At 41.2% G+C, this 18,166-nt stretch overlaps 1 long non-coding RNA gene across 1 annotated transcript; it reads left to right on the top strand.

Annotated features, from left to right (window-relative positions):
• The first annotated feature begins 750 nt into the window (after positions 1-750).
• On the top strand, positions 751-4,553 carry Gm33380. The gene is made up of 3 exons (XR_381435.3): positions 751-1,009; positions 1,187-1,297; positions 4,186-4,553. It is a non-coding gene; the product is annotated as a predicted gene, 33380 (long non-coding RNA).
• Positions 4,554-18,166: the final 13,613 nt, after the last annotated feature.

The following is an 18,166-nucleotide window of genomic DNA, read 5'->3' as shown; positions in this document are numbered from 1 at the left end:
CTGGTTGGTTCCTAGCACACACATCAGGTTGCTCCTAACAACCTGTAGTTAAAGCTCCAGGGAGTCTGGTGCTCTCTTCTGGACTCTGTGTGCATGGGCACACACCCTCATTCAGGGATATACAGAAGCCTATAATTTGGAATATTTAAATAGTAAATTAACATCTTTCATTTTGTTTTTGAAACAGGGTCTCACTCTGTAGCACAGGCTAGACTTGAACACACAGTGAGTGCTAGGATTAAAAGCATGAGCTACCATGTCTGGCTAACATCTTCAGTCTTAATAATTTGTGGGACCTAGAAACAGTAATGATAGGTCAAAAGCAAACACAGCTGAAGCTGGACTTTACTAAGGCCATCAATGGTGCAAGGATCTGAATTGCTTTGCACATCATCCCACACTTGAGGTTTTCCATATTTCTTACATTTCTCTCATTCAGTTTTATCAGTTCCAAGGCCTTTATTAAGGTCAATCCTTGTAGTGGTTACTCTCCTCTTTCCACGTTCAGCAAAATTACCCAGATCCAAATGCTTGTGCAAGTGAGAGGGGAACGTGGGACCTACTGCTTCTTCTTAGGGACGGGCCTGTTTTCAACACGGATCACAATTCCCTGGTTTCTTATGAGTCCCCAAGCTTCCTTTATTTTCTCCTTCTAGAACTCCTTAGAATTCTACAGAAGCCCCTTTCTTCTTGGGTGTAATTCCATGTAACAGAAGCCCCCGGAAGCTGTGGCTGTTCCTTTGTTGGGTACATAGGGGACAGATGAGCTGGAAAGTGAGGAAAGACATGTTACTGCTCCCTTGCTTCCATGGCAACCGGAATGTAACTGAAATCCATGTCTTAGCCAAACATCGTCTACTCGTCAAATAATGAAGGAACAAAAGCCCATATACTTTTTGAAATGCAGACAAGAAGCTCAATCCTCAGAGACAGCCTCCATGTCAAAGGTGTTGAACTGAAGTACCCATTTCTGCTAGGCATGGTGCCAACATTTTCCAGACCATTTAAGGTAGTCCTCCTTTCACTACCCAGTGATGGTACCAAATGGGGGTAAATGGTACCAAAGAGGGGCTTGGAATTGCTGACTCAGTAACAGACTAGAAACCTGACTCCCTGCAGGCTTTCCATCTCCCCCAGGACAACCATACCGTGTGTCCTTACTTTCATTTGCTTGTTTTGTTCAAAGGCATTGCTTAGGGAGTTGATGTCACTTGAAGAACAAAAGAATGTGAATGTCCTCAAGATGCATACAGTCTACAGTCCCAAAACCCAGAGGCTGAGCATGAAGGCTGTCAAGGTAATTCCTCACAGATTAACCAGATGTGATCTGAGCAGGGTGGCCTTGTGATGGCATTGCCTTATACAGGATGAAGTACAAATCATGTGAGTCCACAGGTCACACCATCAAAGACTGAAAGAGAGCCAGGAGGTCTTCCCAGGATCTGAGCACGTGGAATCCATGTGGCTCTCTCCTTAACAAAAGCATATGGCTCACCAGGCTTCCTTCCTCTAGGACAAATGGCTCTTTTCACTCCTCCACTGTCTCTCTGAGTAGCTAACATCTCTAAGGCTGTTCTGATTGTTTTCGTTTTGTTTTGGTTTGTTCTGGTTTACTTTCAACATGAAAATAACTGAACCTGAGTGTCTTTTGCGGTGATAAAATAACATGATCAAGGGAGTTTATCGGACAGCTTATTTTGACTTGATCCAGAGGTGGTCCCATGATGACAGAAGTGGCAGGGCAGCAAACAGCCAAAGAAGGAAGATGAGAGATTGACTAGAGCTACAACCATGAGCTGAAAGAATGGTGCAGTTGTCCACACTGAAGGCCCACCCCCAGTGATGTACTTCCTGAAGCTGTCCACACTCAAGGCCCACCCCCAGTGATGTACTTCCTGAAGCTGTCCACATTCAAGGCCCACCCCTAGTGGTGTATTTCTGCTAGCAAGGCTGTACAATACTAAACCCCTCCAAAGAATACCTTAAGGGGAACATTTCTCATTCAATCCAACACAGACAGTTATTCTTGTTTTCTACAACGTGCCCAACAGTATACAAAATGGAACACATGGTAGAGGAAACCTGTCATGGCTTCATCTAAGGCAGAACAGGATAGAGAGGCCAAGGTCAGGCTTCACAAATGTTCCCCTCTCTGACATTTATACACAGGTTAGTGACAGGGTATCTTGGGGGCAAGTGTTTATTGTCGCTTTGACATATGAAGAGAACAGCAAGCACCTTTGTGCACTTGCTTTCTGACTTTGTGGAGGCCTGAGTTAATACTAACCAGGCTTCTGGCTGATAGGAATGATGTTCCTACTGTCTCTGTTGCAGCCTTTCCTATAGACAGGACCCAGGCTGGGGAGACTTTCATTTTGAAAATCTCCTGTATATTCCTTTAGAGTTTTGTTCTACACATAGGTAAATAACATGTAAAACAAACATACAGACATAGTGTTATACATGCAGTTCTGGCTTTTCCCAAATTTAATTTTCTAATTTAAAATATATTTATTTATTTGGTTTTATATGTGTGAGTGTGCTGCCTGCATGGGTGTATTTGTACTGTAGGTGTGCCTGATGCTCACAGAGTTTAGAAGAGGGTGTCCAATATCCTGGATATAAGTGCTAGGAACTGAACCTGGACAAGTGCTCTTAACCACTGGAGTCATCTCTCCATCCCCAACTCTGCCTCGTAAGAAAAGGAAATACTAACATAATTAAGCCAAAGTCTGTGGTGTTGATGTAACTGTAGGCTTTTGAGGCCTCAAAGTCCACCACCTGACACACACTTCCTCCACCACAGCCACACTTATTCCAAAAAGACCACACCTCCTAATCGTGCTAATAATCATCCTTTCTCAAATAATGCCTCTCCCTGATGACTAAGCATTCAAATATATGAGCCCTTTCCTATTCAAACCACCACACAAGCCATTCAGACTCCTCCTTCAGGGAACGTCCTCAGAGAGGTATCCATAGCCAGCCTCTAGTTCTCAGTCATGTCAGGGTTTGCTGAAGTCACAGACTATGGCTTCACTCAGAGTTACGCCTTTCTGGGAATCCCACACCACTGCCTGCTCCAGTCAGAATGACTAGGTCATTTAGGCTTGATGCAGGACAATTTTGATAGGCCATTTTAGCTCTAGAGCTCCTTAGAGTTAGACAGAGTAAGCTGTCATTGATAAAGGGCTAGGTGATGTAGTGTTACATGATAAGATAATTTCTGGGAATTTTCCATTTTTTAAAGCATAATTTCTGCCCTGTTTTTGTTGATTTCTGTTGTAGGGTCTCTGACACATGTGAGTGGGTTGCTTTCTCTGGCAAAAACAAAACAAAACAAACAACAAAAACCACTTGCAGAGGAGATAATGTTGAGAACCTTGCGATGATGAGGTCATCCTTGGTGGTCCATGAGGGCTTACATCATCATGAAGACTTTGGAGGGATGATGCAGGAATGTCAGAGTCAGGGAAAGAAATGCAAACAGAAGCGGACTACCTAGTGTGAGAGAACGGCTTATAGATGGAAGAAAGGCCCTTGAGCAGGGACAGGAAAGAGGCCTAGAAACTGACTAGACAGGAATGGCTTTCTACAGAGCTTCCTAAAGGCACTGACTTGTCAACATCTTCATTTTCCCACAGTCTAATTGATTTTGTGTGTCTGACATCCACAACTGTAAAATAATAAATGTGTATTATTTTAAGCTACTGAGTCTGGGAATTTCTTATAGCAGCAACAGGAAACTCATACAGCTTTGTATTACTCAACTCTACATGCTCCTGTGAAGTCCCAGGCTAGTTAACTTATAAAGAGCAGAGCTTCTTTGAGTTCATGGTTCTCTTTCCAGTTCAATCTTGAGTGGCCTATTGCCAGATTATTCTGGGCCTCTGGAGAGAAAGGGGCTCACATTATTAGCAGGAACCAAAGAGACTGAAAGGCTAGCTTCTCTCAGTTACTTAAAAGTACAGGACTGTCCCTAAGATCTACTTCCTTCCAAGCCTGTATCATGAGACCTCTCCCAGGTCTTTCCCTGAAGGAGGAGTCTGAATGGCTTGTATGGTGGACTGAATAGGAATAGGATCATATATTTGAATGCTTAGACATCTGGGACAGGCATTATTAGAAACATACCTTTACTAAAGTTACACTAACCAGTATTTAAACCAGTTCCATTTTCTCCAGCTTCCTGAAGAGGCTACAGGTCAAACTCATGGAACTGAAGCGGCTACTTTCAGATGAAGGTAAAAGGCCAAGAGGTACACATAGAACTTGCCTTGACATCTCTGAGTCACTGGACAGATGCCTGCAATTGCCTGCCACTGGATCTATCGTCTCATTAGACAAATACCTCCACTTCTCTCTGTGCTCACTGCCACACAGCAGAAGACATTTTGACTCCAGTACAGCTGTCAATGAGAGTATGTGGTAGAGTCTATTGGTCATTATGGACATTCATGTTACATGTTAAGTCAAAAAGGCATGCTGTAACATATCTGAACTATGATCCTATACATTAATACATGACTTATTCACATAAAAACTATTTCCAAGGTGATATCTTCAGATATCAAAATGTCTACTTTGGGGACATTGTTTAGCTTCTTTAGTATTTTTTTTCTGTAGAAATGAAAATAAGTCAGTTATTTAGTGGTTTTTAAACAAGAAAGAAAAAAAGAACATCCCTGTATAGTCCCAATGTGGTCTGTGGACAAGATGACAGCAGACTCTGCTTATCTGTAAGTAGGAAGCAAAGGAAAGGTAAGTGGGGGTCTTATAGTGATAGTGGGTGTGGTTCAGCCCCTGCAGGCAAAGATGAGGAATGTGAACGCCTTTAGTTTACTGGGGGCACAGGAATGATAGCATGAGCTTCCTGACAAGATTCAGAAGACAACTACCTATGGTAAATCAACCAACAGAATAGGACATTTACCCAGTTACATACAGTGTTCTCTCATCCTTTATCTGCACTCAACCACAGTCTGAAATATTAAATGGAAAATTCCAGAAACAAATAATTCACTAGCTTTTAATTACGCCTGCTCCTAGATGTGTGATGCAGTCTCCATGGTCCCATTCCACCCAGCTCTGGCCATGAATCAGACTCATCCCCTTGTCCAGTGTATCCACGCTGCATGAACAGCCCTTCTGCTTAGACATTTGACAGTCATCCAGGTTATCCAGCCATCTCTCTGGTTGTTACAGAGTGTGGATCAACCAGTACCATCTAGGGTCCAGGTATTGACCAAGGCCTTAAGACAAGCCATAGACACAAGCAGGGACTAATGTACTATAATATTTCCAAATGATAATAACACTTTCCAAAAGTCACCTCCTTCAAACCTTCCATACTTAACTTTTCTTCACAGCACATAGATAAGATGCTGTAAGTTTTATTCTTATCTTCCAGCTTCCTCCACTAGAACCTAAATGCTATAAGAAAAGGCTCACTAGTTTAGACTCTCTCCTCCTAGCATAGTGCTGGGACAACATTATTCTCTGCATGTTCAGCGAAGTAATGAAGTATGAAAAGGTCTGGTAAGGTTCCCTATAAAGGCTCATGGTTTAGACTTTGCAGGCCAAGAAACAAAACAGAGGACACTGAACAGGTACTTACATAACAGATATTTTTAAAATGTAAAAACATTTTTATCTTGGAGGCCGTATTAAAAACAGGCAGCAGGCCAGATCCTATCTTCAGCCCTTCATTTGCCAACTCCTAAACTCTAGAGGATTAACTCCTCAACAAAAAAGTAAAGTTCCCTTCAAGTAGCCCAAGTCTCACCAAACATTTCTGGTAACATTCAGAAACTTGGCCTGTCAGCTGAACAGTTCTGCATCTGTGTAGAATAATGGATGTCATTTCTTTATATCTAAATATTATGAGGTATATCAGCTTGTATCAGACCCTAGTAGGTGCTTATTATTAAAGACTTTCTCTGTGTTTTGTATAATGTAAGGAACTAGGGGCACAGTTAGTTAAAAATCTAGCAGTAAGTGGTAAATACATGTTAATTCTTTAAGCAAAAGAAGCAACCAGATATAATTTACTTGGAAATCTGAACGAATCCTGTGTTTCAAATTTGCACAAACTTGCACACATGGGGGAATATTACAGACTCTATCATCCTAAGTCTTCAATGGCTATGTGCATATATTATGAGGAATCTTATCTTTTTAATTGACTAGAATGTCTCAAAAGTTAATCTATGATCCTGTATGTACAGACATCTCATTGTTTTTAACTGGAGCTTGTTGTCCTAAAGGATATAGCTGCCATGTTCAACTCATCGCTTCAGAGAGTGTTTCTAGGACCCCGTGGACAACCTCACAAAGTCTCCTAGTAGACCTGGAAAGAATTTTCTCAGAATGTATCCCCAAATTGGGTACTATTTTTATAGGTTACCACTAGTGCCTGTGGGTTCTCTTTTCTGTGCAAACTTGGCAATGCTTGGCTTTATTTAGCCTTCTCATGCTCACCACCCTGGTGACTGTGAATCATGACCCTCTAATTTTCCTTCTTCATTCTCCTCTGTTTCTCATCTGGCATTTGGATTTCTTCCCTTCACAGACCAGCCTGCCCTTGGGCACTTTTCATCATAATGGCAAAATACCTGAGCAAAATGATCTAGATTGACATCAATTTTACTCTACAATAAATTAGCTCCCAGAAATGTGGCAGAAATGTGGTTGAGTGATGCTGCTTGTTGTGTGGCATCCAGGAAGTGGAAAGGAAATAGGGTGAGAGGGGGAGTCAGAGAGAACACGGTATGTCCTCTGTGGTCTACTTTCTCCAATGAGCGACCATCTCTTACTAGTCTGTATGTTCACCAGTGAGTTGACCCATTGACGGTTCAATTATCTTTGAACACAGTTGTGAAATCAAAACTCCAACACCTAAGCCTTTTGGGTGAGCCTTTCATGAATAAAATATAGTATATATTTATAATTTTTGTTCATTTTTTTCTGATGTGTTCCTAACTTTTTTTTGTTCTGTTTGAAAGTTCCTGGCTGATTTTTAATTTATTTTTTTTGAGGCAGGATCAGAATACTTCTGGGGATTAAAGATGGAAAAATAAATCTTGGGCTGTAATCTGTAACCTGTCATTCACTAAAGGTATATTCCTTAGCTTGTTGCCCACTGAAAGTATAGTCCTTAACCTTCCTTGTGGACAATGATGGACTGTGCAGGGTCCCTTATCTTTTCAACTCTGAGCGCAAGAATAAAAAGCCACTAGGCTACACCTGACCCCAGGATGTCTCCAAAGAAGCAGAGTGGTCACTGATCCATATTTCAACAAGGATCAGGAAATGTTGCTAAAATACAAGGAACAGATTTCATAAGGAGTGCCATCCTTGTAACCTATGGGGACTACCAGGCTCCAGAGCACTTCAGACACCAGATAAAATACCTGTACTGTACAGTGGTAGGTGGTGTGTGCCCTTCTCCTTGGCCTTGTATTTTTCCAGCTCAAACTTTTGCCTATAATGTTAATTTTCTCTGTGTTCCTATTGTTGGCAGTACAGAAGCACCTCATCCCACTATCTGTTTGGCCTATTGTAACGAATTTCTCCCACACAGCCTCTCATGTCTGGCTTTGATGGTCTTCAGCTGCACATTTAAACACTGATTTTGAAACTGTCAAATTTTATGCTTTGGTTGGTTTTTGTTTTAAAATGGATGTACATGAAGTTGGAAGATGGCTGTGGGTTGGGGCGTGGCGGCGAGAGAACTTAAGGGAAGCTGAAGGGGCAGTAGGGTGATCAGGGGCAAAGTACATTGTATACAGGCATGACATTCCCAAGGAATGAATAAAAATATATTTAAAAAGAAACTTGTAAGGATGGCTTGCAGTTGAGAGTGTTTGTGTTTGTGGCTTTATAGAGGACCTCAGTTTGGTTCCTAGCACACACATTAGGTGGCTCACAATCATCAGCTCCAAGGGATATTATGCCCCCTTTTGGCTACCTGCCCTCACTTTTACACACACACCCCTAATTAAAAATCAAATCAAATCATTAAAAAAAAAACCTCTTTGTCACCCAGAGGTAATAACTCTTCTCCGACCTCTCCCTTCTGTGTTAGTTTGATCACATGCTTTGATATCTAGAGCCATAGTGCATTGATTGTCTTCTATGTCAATTTGAGTCATTTACAGGTGTGAGGAATGTAAGTACAATGTGGTTTTCAGTTCATCACTTCAGCCTACTTGCAAATACTACGTTATTTTTAAGCTATCATTTCATCAACTGTTTTTTATACTGAAACTTGTAAATCTTTCTTGGATTTCCCTGTTGTTCACCTGCCTTTCTAGCACTCTGGTCTTTCTCATACACATCAGAGACAATTTATCTTCTGCCTTCGCTTCCTATCCCAAGCCCCTCAAGACAAAAAGCTACACCGAGGTTTTCATTTGAAATCGCAGATGAATTTGGAAACTAAATTGGTATGTGATATGTTACACCATTTTACCCACAGAGCATTGCAAATCTCTTCTGCTTTTTTCCTTTGAGTAAAATCCTGGATCTAGATAGTCTAACAATCAAGGTTTGGCTGGCAAGATAGAAACTGCTGGAGATACTTCAAGTATGAAGGAATTTAATCCAGTAAATTAGAAACCTATGCAATGCTTTGGAGAGGGGTGACTATCTAGCAAAATTATTCCTGGCTCTCAGTGAGTCCAAAAAAGAAGCAAGGAATGCTAGGAGTCATGAAACTCCCAGGAATATCAAGAAAGTTGCTACTGGTGTTGCCAGGCACCCTCGGCACCCAGGCTTTGTCCAGTGACTGCCACACACATCTGCCAACCACCAGCAGCCATTACCAGCAAATGAATACTTTTTTCTTCCATATTTCTCTCCATATGCCATGCAGATCCCTCTAGTTGGCAGATGTGACACAGAGGTGGGTATAGTGCCAAGTTGGCAACATACAAAAGAAACAGCTATGGCTATGAATGCTGGGTACATGGAAGTGAGCTAAAGTTTCAGACCCACAATACCTACATGGCCTTAGGTATGATTCAAAGAAAGCATATTTAACTGATTTGGGGATATAGCACATTATTTCATTTGGAAAACCTACACATTTTAAACATTTTTATATTTTTAACATCTGCAGATGTTTAATTTCAAACTAGGATGCATTTTTCCTATTTTGGTATCTCCAGATACCAAAAAATGATATCTCCAGAAAGTGCACAGTTGGCAAGGTGCACTGACCCCTCACTGTTCAGGTCCAGCTTTACTTTATTGAGCTGTGTCTAGTTCAGCTCCCCAGCTGAAGAGAGAATCTGACAGCAGCAGCACTACATCAGACATACTTGGGATGAACAGAATTTATAGTGTGTGAGTGAATGACAATTAGGTGAATGAATATTAGGTAGCAGTAATCTCAAAGCACTTGCGATCACAGTCTTTGTCAATAAAGATGCTTTGCTCATGGATGAATATAGAAATTAAAAAAATGAAACAAATTATAGTTTCTAACATTCTTCCAGTGTGTCTACAGATCCTCTTACATAGTCCTGTTCATACATGCCTCTAGAGAAACTCTGACTTGTCTGAGATCCTGCCTTCTCTCTACATTTTCTATCAAGTTGGCCAAAGTCAGAAATATCATTAAAGTTGTCAATTAGCATGCAGTGTTCTGCTTTGGCCAAGGCATCTAGGTTAATCAAGTGCAAAACTAACGGAGATATTTTGCTTTATTTAATCATAACTGCCATAGTAGTGATGGTGGGCAAATAAGGGGTGTAAGAAGACCCCTACCAAAGATCACTGAGGAGAAGAGAACCAGCTGCAACCATGTCACAGGTTCTAGAAGGAGTCCTGACACTGACAGGTGACAAGGCACAACTGGATCCCAAAACATCAGACCAGAATGAAGACACAAAAGCAGTCGGCACAGATGGACTAAAGTTAAGGTGCATGAATGACACTGTTGCCAAGAGCACTAATTGAGAAGCCAAAAGCCTCAAAATAGTGTAAGGAGTCATTCAGATAGCACAGGGTCTGATTTCAATCAGGAGCAGTAAGCGTTCTTGGTGCTCAAATATTATGAGACAATTAAATACATGCCTGCAAATAAGAACTGTTATTCTTTCTCTTTGTTTCCAACATGGAAAGACATGCCGATAGTTGGCAGGCTTTTTGAAATGTTAGAGCTCAAACAACAAGTTAAAGTCAGGATGCTTCTTGCAGCCGAGGGCTCACATTCACATGGAGTTCAGTATTAGTTTGCCTAGATGGACAGCACTCCACAGGGGGCCACTGTTGGGAGTTTGAATACAAGCTATCCCCAGGAGGCTTATGTATCTGAACACTTGGTCTCCAGTTGGTGGTGACCCTTGGAAAGGCTTGGAACCGTTAGTAGACCTTTGCTGGAGGAAGTACATCTCTGAGGCCAGCCTAGAAGACTTTTACCTAGGCCCTACTTTCTGTCCTACCTCTGCTTCCTGACTATGGATACGATGTGTCTAGCTGCTTCAGCTGGTGTCATCCTACCTTGATGACCCCACTATGGTGGATTGTATCCACTGGAACCATAAGCCAAAACAAACCATTCTACCCTTTAATTGCTTTCACTGGGTGTTTTGCTATAGCAACAGCAAGGAGAGTATTTAATACAGACATTGTACATTAGAACATTCAGGGCTCTGCAGTGGGAAGGTACTGCTGCTCTCTAGAGACAGGTATAGTTCTTGAACCCCAGCCTTGAGCCACAGACAGTGTTATTGCCCTCATGACACTTCATCCTCACAACTATGATGATGTAAGTGAAGAGATAATACATTCAGAGACTGGTAGACCATGAGAAGGAATAGATGTGCCAAGGAAGAACAAAGGCTGTCTTTCTTGTACAACCGGGTAGCCGCGGGAAAGACTGTTTCAAGGCTGTGAGGAAGCCACATGAATTTCCAAAGGAAACTAATTCTGGCAGAGATAAGCTTGCAAAGTTTCTAAAGATGCCAGGCATGCTTTTATGTGTCTGAGGATGGGATGGGACAGCTAATGTGGCTAGAGAGATTTAGAAAGCAAAAATGGAAACACGGTGGCACTAGACTTAGACAATTCTCAAAGGCCATGTTCAGGAGCTTAGATTTCAGCCTAAGAATTGGGAGAGGGTTCTGTTACCAGGTTTGGGCTTTTAAAAGATTTTCTGCAGTATGGAAAAATCTTGATTATAAAGGTCTTAGTAGAAGAAGCAGTGGTGTACTAGAACACATGAGCTGATTCAAGTTACTGGTTAGGAGTTTGTGAGCCAGTCATTAAACTCAACCATTACTGAAAATTGACTATATAAGTATACAATAAATGATAGCAAAAGGTTGTAAGTAATGAAAATATAACTTTCTGATTACTGAATTCTACTATTGTCTATGTTTTTGGGGTTCCCTTATAGTTTTTAAAAGACAATTCATAATTTTATTCATGTATATGTTTGTGGGTCCATGAATGGGTATGTGAACATGTGTGCTGGTACCCACAGATGCCACTGGTGTTGGAGACCATGGGGCTAGAGTCACAGTCATTTGTGAGCAGCATGATCCAGGTGCTGGTTATCATATGCACAAGACAATGGTAATTGATATCAAGATGGAACCTGAATATGTGAGCAGATTTTAGTTACTGAAACTGGGAGCTCTCCTCTTTCCTAGCTCAATGTCAGGTGGACTATACTCCTTGGTAACAGTCTCACTATTTGTAGTGGGGGTAGGATTATTACGCAATAGGAGCATCTTACTTTCAAAGAAAATTAGAGCAAAATGTGTTTGTGAATTGGCATGCCCATGGCATATATGCATGTGAACTGATTTGTTTATCATAGGAACCAGTCTGTGTGTTTATGGAGGACAAGGTGCATCACTTGTCATCTGCAAGCTGTAGCACTATAAGACACACACACACACACACGAGAGAGATTGAGGGATTCTCAGCCACAGTAGGGATGGAATCTTTATGGCGTTTACTAAGTAGGACTAACCTTCCAGACACCTTAATGGGCACACCCAGAAATAATGTCTTACCAACTATTCAGACATTCCAGAGTACAATTTATATATGCTCATTAATATTTAATGTCATTCTTTCCCCAAATGAAGTCTTACTTGGATATGTCTGATATCAGGTATAAGATAATAAATGGAATCCAGATAAGGGAGGAAGAAATATTTTCCTTTAGTTAGGCTGGACTTAACATGGAAGAAGTGGCCAAGAATAGATACAGTGGTCAAATAAGGAAAACACAACACATGCCAATGACAATTCACCAGAATCTATTCAAACTTCCAGATTATAAGTATACTATCTTCATTAAGAAAAAATGAGAATCTCAAAATCATCCCCTCTCCACTGTGCCAGAGAAAGGACATTTACTTTCTTTTAAGTAAGCAGTATAGTTTCATCATTACAGAATTAGGCTTCAAGCCCGAGATCTGTAGGTGATATATGCCTCTCCTAATTCTGCACAATTACAACTGGATATTCGGTTCCTTTCTTTTTTATCCCTCGTGTGTGTGTGTGTGTGTGTGTGTGTGTGTGTGTGTGTGTGTGCATTCGTGCGTGCATGCATGCATATGTCCCGTGGCACGTGTGCAAATGTTGGAAAACAACTTGTGAAAACATTATTTCTCATTTTTTATTGTGTGGGAACTGAGCCCTGAGCCCAGCTCATCAGGCTTGGCCTCTTTAACCCTTGAGCCGTCTCACCGGCCTGTATCCGAGTCTGAATCCAATAAACAAAGCCATGTAGTTAACCAGTAAATGATACTATACCCTTCACAGATCTGGAACATTCCATAAGTTCTCAGACCTGGATTCTTGTTTCTGGCTTCTCTGATATGGTTTTAACATACTCATGTGCCCACATGCTTCTGGTTTATTTTGATAGTGGTGTAGGGTGTGTACATTTTGCTTTCAGGAACACGTTATTATTTTGAGCCATATGGGTATTGCTGGACAGATGGTAGTACCTACATCTAACAGTTAGAGTCCTACTGGTTCTACAGTTCTAATGAAAATGGAGCCAGCTGTTGCAGTGTAAAATGGAGTTACCAAGACAAGACACTACGGCCTGAAGCCACTGGTTTACACAACAGCCGAGGCAGTGCACAGCCTAGAGCTCACAGTCACATATGTCTGTGTCTGTGACATCACAGGATTTGCTATGCTCTCAGGGATAATTTGTACCCTAGTCTCAGAAGTAGGCAAGTGGCTCTGGGTGAATCACTCACTGTCTTAAACATGTTTAACTGAAGTCAGGCAAGGTCACACATGCCTAGACTCTGAGCAACTGGGAGGCTGGTGCAGAATGATCAGATGTTCAAGGCCAGCCTACAAAGTGTGACCTAGAGTCAAAAAAAAGTATTGATAAGACCTTTTAAAGTATCATTGAAGAAAGGCTTACAGCTCTCTGAGGACTGACTGACAGGGTGTTGGGGAAGGGAAGAAGAAAGGCAAGTATATCAGAGGAAAATATTAACATCTATAACTTTCTCTATGATAGCTAATTTACATAGAACTTATTGTACCACAAGCCACAATGTTACTATTTCATATGGATCTACCTGTAAGCCTCAAAATAGCCCAATGTGGTAGCTATTTTATAATTATTGGTGCTGTTTTATTCTTGTAGAATTGAAGCACAGGGGGGTTAGGTAGTTTACTCCATGTTCCACAGTATTAGAGTAGGAACTGAGTTTGGGAATCCCCCTCTCCATCTGGGCTAACATGCTATGCTACAACCATTTGTACAGTAATATGATATTGCAGGTTCATAACACTATTAATAGTCCCAGATTCAATTTCACTACAGAAAGTACAGATAGAACCATCAACCAATCATTCCTTATCCCATTCTCTCCCTAATTATATGAGTGGGAGATTAGGCAAATGTCCTATCATTATACAAAGTGTTGTATGTGCTGACCCTGCCACAGGGACTTTTGAAACCAATGTACTTAATCTTTCATCAACCCTATGGAGGCAGGCACTGTCATCAACCCCCATCTATATAGCCAGGCACAGGCAGGCTAGGAAACCTACTTACATAGATAAAGCAAGATGAGGCAGGCTCTGAACCCAGACCACCTCTACTGCTCTGCTACCAAGTCTCTTTCTCCGAGGAGTTTGGAAAGAAAATGATTGTAGAAATTATGTTGTTATTTCCATTTTATCACTACACTCCTCCTAAGATTGGCATGGGAAATAAATTGCCAATATGCAGAACACGCTTTAGAACAAAGCCTGACATTCCACAAGGGCGGTGTGAACTGATCAGCATGGTTTTGCAATTTTAAACAGTCCATCTGGCTTATTTCACAAGCCTGTCCTCATAAGCCCTATTTGAAAAACAATGAATCAGGACATTTTTCCTCTGGGGTCCCAAATAATTAAGGCCACACTAGCTTACCCAAAGCAACAAGGCAAACCCACTTTTCTTCTTCTTTTTAATCCAAATATTTTACTGGGGATCCTATGGAATCATGTGTTTTTCCAGTTCCTGGGTAGACCACTGAAAGAAGCATATGCCCCCAGTAAAGTAAAAATGGTGAATAACTCAGGGCATAGATCTGTGCATGCTGATCTAGGCATGCAGTTTCCTACCTGTTAATTACTTGGAGCAGCCACTCTACCCACTGCCATGACTCCAAGCTCTGAAGAGTCCTATCTGACCACCTTATTTAGATGGAGCAAGACCATTTGTGGTGGTTTGAATATGCTTGGCCCAGGGAGTGGCACTATTTGGAGGAGTGACCTTGTTGGAGTAGGTGTGGCCTTATTGGAGGAAGTGTGTCAATGTGGGCATGGGCTTTAAGACCATGAAGCTGTAAATGTGAAGCCTGGATTGCCTTGCAAATCCCACAATGTGGGAGATGCCAGTCTTGTGATATCTACCAACAGAAGCTGCTGACTGCATGTGGAACCAACTCAAGAGAGAGAAATGTGTTACAGTCAAGAAAACTGTAAGGAATTGAAGATCTGAAGAGTGCTCTGACATCAGACATGGAGATGTAGAGCTTGGAGTTTGGTCAGCTGGTTTTCAGTCTCGTTTCAATCCAGTATTTCCTCACTATGCTCTCTTTCCTCCCATTTGGAGGGGTTATGTATATCTTCTTTCATTGTATATTGGAACTATGTGATCTGATTTTTAATTTTGGTTTTATAGGGGACTTATAGTTAAGAGATTGTCCTGAGTCTCAGAAGACACTTTGAACTTTTAAATACAGTTGAGACTGTTGTAGACTATGATGAGTTTTGAAGTTGAACTTAATGCATTTCTACATTATGATATGACTCCAAGTCATAGGCCCATAGGGAGTGGCACCATTAGGAGGTGTGTTGCCTTGTTGGAGTGAGTGTGGCCTTATTGGAGGAGTTGTCAGTGGGGTTGTGCTTTGAAGTTCCAAATGTTCACACCAGGCCCAATGTCACTCACTTCTGATTTTCTACCAGTCTGTGTGTAGAACTCTCAACTACCCCTCCAGCATCATGTCTGCCTGCATAGTGCCAACATTTCTCCCAATATGACAATAATGGACTAAATCTCTAATTTGTGTGAGCTATCCTCAATTAATGGTGTCTCTTCATGGCAATAGGATGGCAATATTCATGGCAGTGACCAAGACAAGAGACTGAAAATGACCAAAAACTACCAGGAAATACTATATGAACAAAGCTCTATGGCAAGAGTCTGATGCTACTTCATGTGCAAACTCCAAACCACAGGTAAAATCAGCAGAAGGAGCAGATGTGACTCCAGTCAACTATGAAACCAGAGAAATCATGAAGAGAGCAAAGAGGTAACTCTTAGAATGGAAGAAATACTTATGAGCCATACATCTGATAAGAAACAAATATCTAAACAAATCAGAAATCAAAACAACAAGTAGCAAAACAATGAATAAAAGCCTAAACAAAAGATCCATCTAAAATCCCAACTTAAAGATGTGGAAAGGTCCTAAGTTGACATTTCTCAAAAGAAGTCATACAAATATCCAACAAACATGTGAACAGATGCCTAGTGTCGGTAACCAGCAGGGAATCTCAAATTATAACCATAGTAAAAGGCCAGCTCACATCTGTTAGAGTGGATATTACAAAGCAGATGACAATATTAAGTGCTGCTATGCTTTGAATGTGAAAATGCCCCAGGGGCAAGTGACAGGCACACCACTGCTAGCAGACTGCCTTTGGGCAGATGATTGGATGGTGTAATGGCTATTCCTGGTTGTCAACTTGACTATATCTGGAATGAACTACAATCCAGAATTGAAGAGCCTACCTGAGATATAAATCTTAAGGCTGTAAGATACAAGTTTCTGACCTGGATCTTGGCATGGAGATCTTGAGGCATAGTGATCATGAAAAGCTTAGGCCCAGGCAAGGTAGGACATGCCTTAATCCCAGGAAGCTAAGGCGAGGAGATCTCTGAGTTCAAGGACATCCTGGGATAAAGCAAGTCCCAGGTGTGGTAGTACACACCTTTAATCTGGGCTACACATTCTACTGGAGACCTACATAAGGACGTTGGAAGAAGGAAGATTTGTTCTTCTTCACCTGCTTGCACTTGCTTGCCAACACATTTGTTGGAACCTACTTTTACAGAAGACCAGCTGAAACAACTTGCCTCATGGGACTGAGCAACTACTAGATTCTTGGACTTCCCATCCACAGCTGACCATTGTTGGGGTAGTTGGACTACAGACTGTAAATCATCACAAGAAATTCCTCAATGTAGAGAGACATTCCATAAGTTCTGTGACACTAGAGAACTATGACTATTACAGATAGTGAGGGCTCTGACCCCATCAGTGACATAACACATGGGTAAGTTCACAGATAAATGCTAAGACCTAGTGGGAGGAAATAGGACATGGGTTTCACCTCTGAAGTGTGTATCTGCTGATGGACACTCCTTTCTTTCAATGCTTCATAACTGTCATGAGAGCAGATTTTCTCCATTATGTCCTTCCACCCTGATGCTCTGCCTCACTATGTCCCCAGAAATATAAATTGTCTTACTGTTCCATTGCTGTGATGAGACACCATGAACAAGGCAACTCTTATAAAAGAAACATTTCACTGGGGCTTGCTTACAGTTTTAGAGGCTTAGTCCACTATCATTATGGCAGGGAGCATGGCACTGAAGCAGTAGCTGCTTTATCATGGTCTACAAGAAAGAGAGAGAGAGAGACAGAGACACAGAGACAGAGACACAGAGACAGAGACTCTGGGCTTGGGATGAACATTTAAAGTGCATTCCGAATGACACACTTCCTCAAGCCACACCTCCTAATCCTTTCAAATAGTGCCCCAACCTGGTGACTAAGCATTCAAACCTATGAGCCTACTGGGGCCATTCTTATTCAAACCACTACATGTATCAAAAAGTACAAAGGGAAAATCATTATTGCTATAAAGATGTTTAAATCATTGTATAAAAAGTATGGTAAACAATTAGAGGAGAAATGGCAAACTTGGAAAACATTTTGTGAATTTTTAACAAAATGATATCCTTAATAAAGTAAAAATTTTATAAATCAGCATTGAGAGACACAAGTAGAAAAGATTTAAAAGACAGAATGACAGAAATAAATCAGCAATCCTATGAAAAAACCGTTCCTCACCTACATGACAATGAAATGGAAAGTATACAACACATTACTAAAGAATTATCTTACCATAATGAATATTGTTAATAAAGATTGAAGATGTATATTGATGTACTCTAGTGGGAGTAAAAACTTCAAGCTTGTTTAAATGTAAATTTTTAATTTTCATATGACTAAAGAAAACATTGCATATGTAGATTTGGTAGTTTGAATGAAAATGGTCTCCAAAGGCCCATAGGAAGTGGCATTATTTGAAAGGATTGCGTGTGGCCTTGTTGGAGTAGGTGTGGCATTATTGGAGGAAATATGTCATTGTGGGAGGGTTTTGAGGTTTCAGAAACCAAAGCCAGGCCCAGTAGCTCACTCTCTTCCTGCTGCCTGCCAATCGAGATGTAGAATGATGGATCTACAACACCTGTCATCTTGCATGTTCCCATGCGTCCCACCATGATGATGATGGACTGATTAAACCTCTGAAACTGTGAGCCATCCCCAATTAAATGTTTTCCTTATTAAGAGTTGCCATGTTTATGGTGTCTCTTTACAGCAAT

The sequence above is a fragment of the Mus musculus genome, chromosome 12, assembly GCF_000001635.26.
Source record: "Mus musculus strain C57BL/6J chromosome 12, GRCm38.p6 C57BL/6J".
NCBI lineage: Eukaryota > Metazoa > Chordata > Mammalia > Rodentia > Muridae > Mus > Mus musculus.
This window is presented reverse-complemented; position numbering and strand designations above follow the sequence as displayed.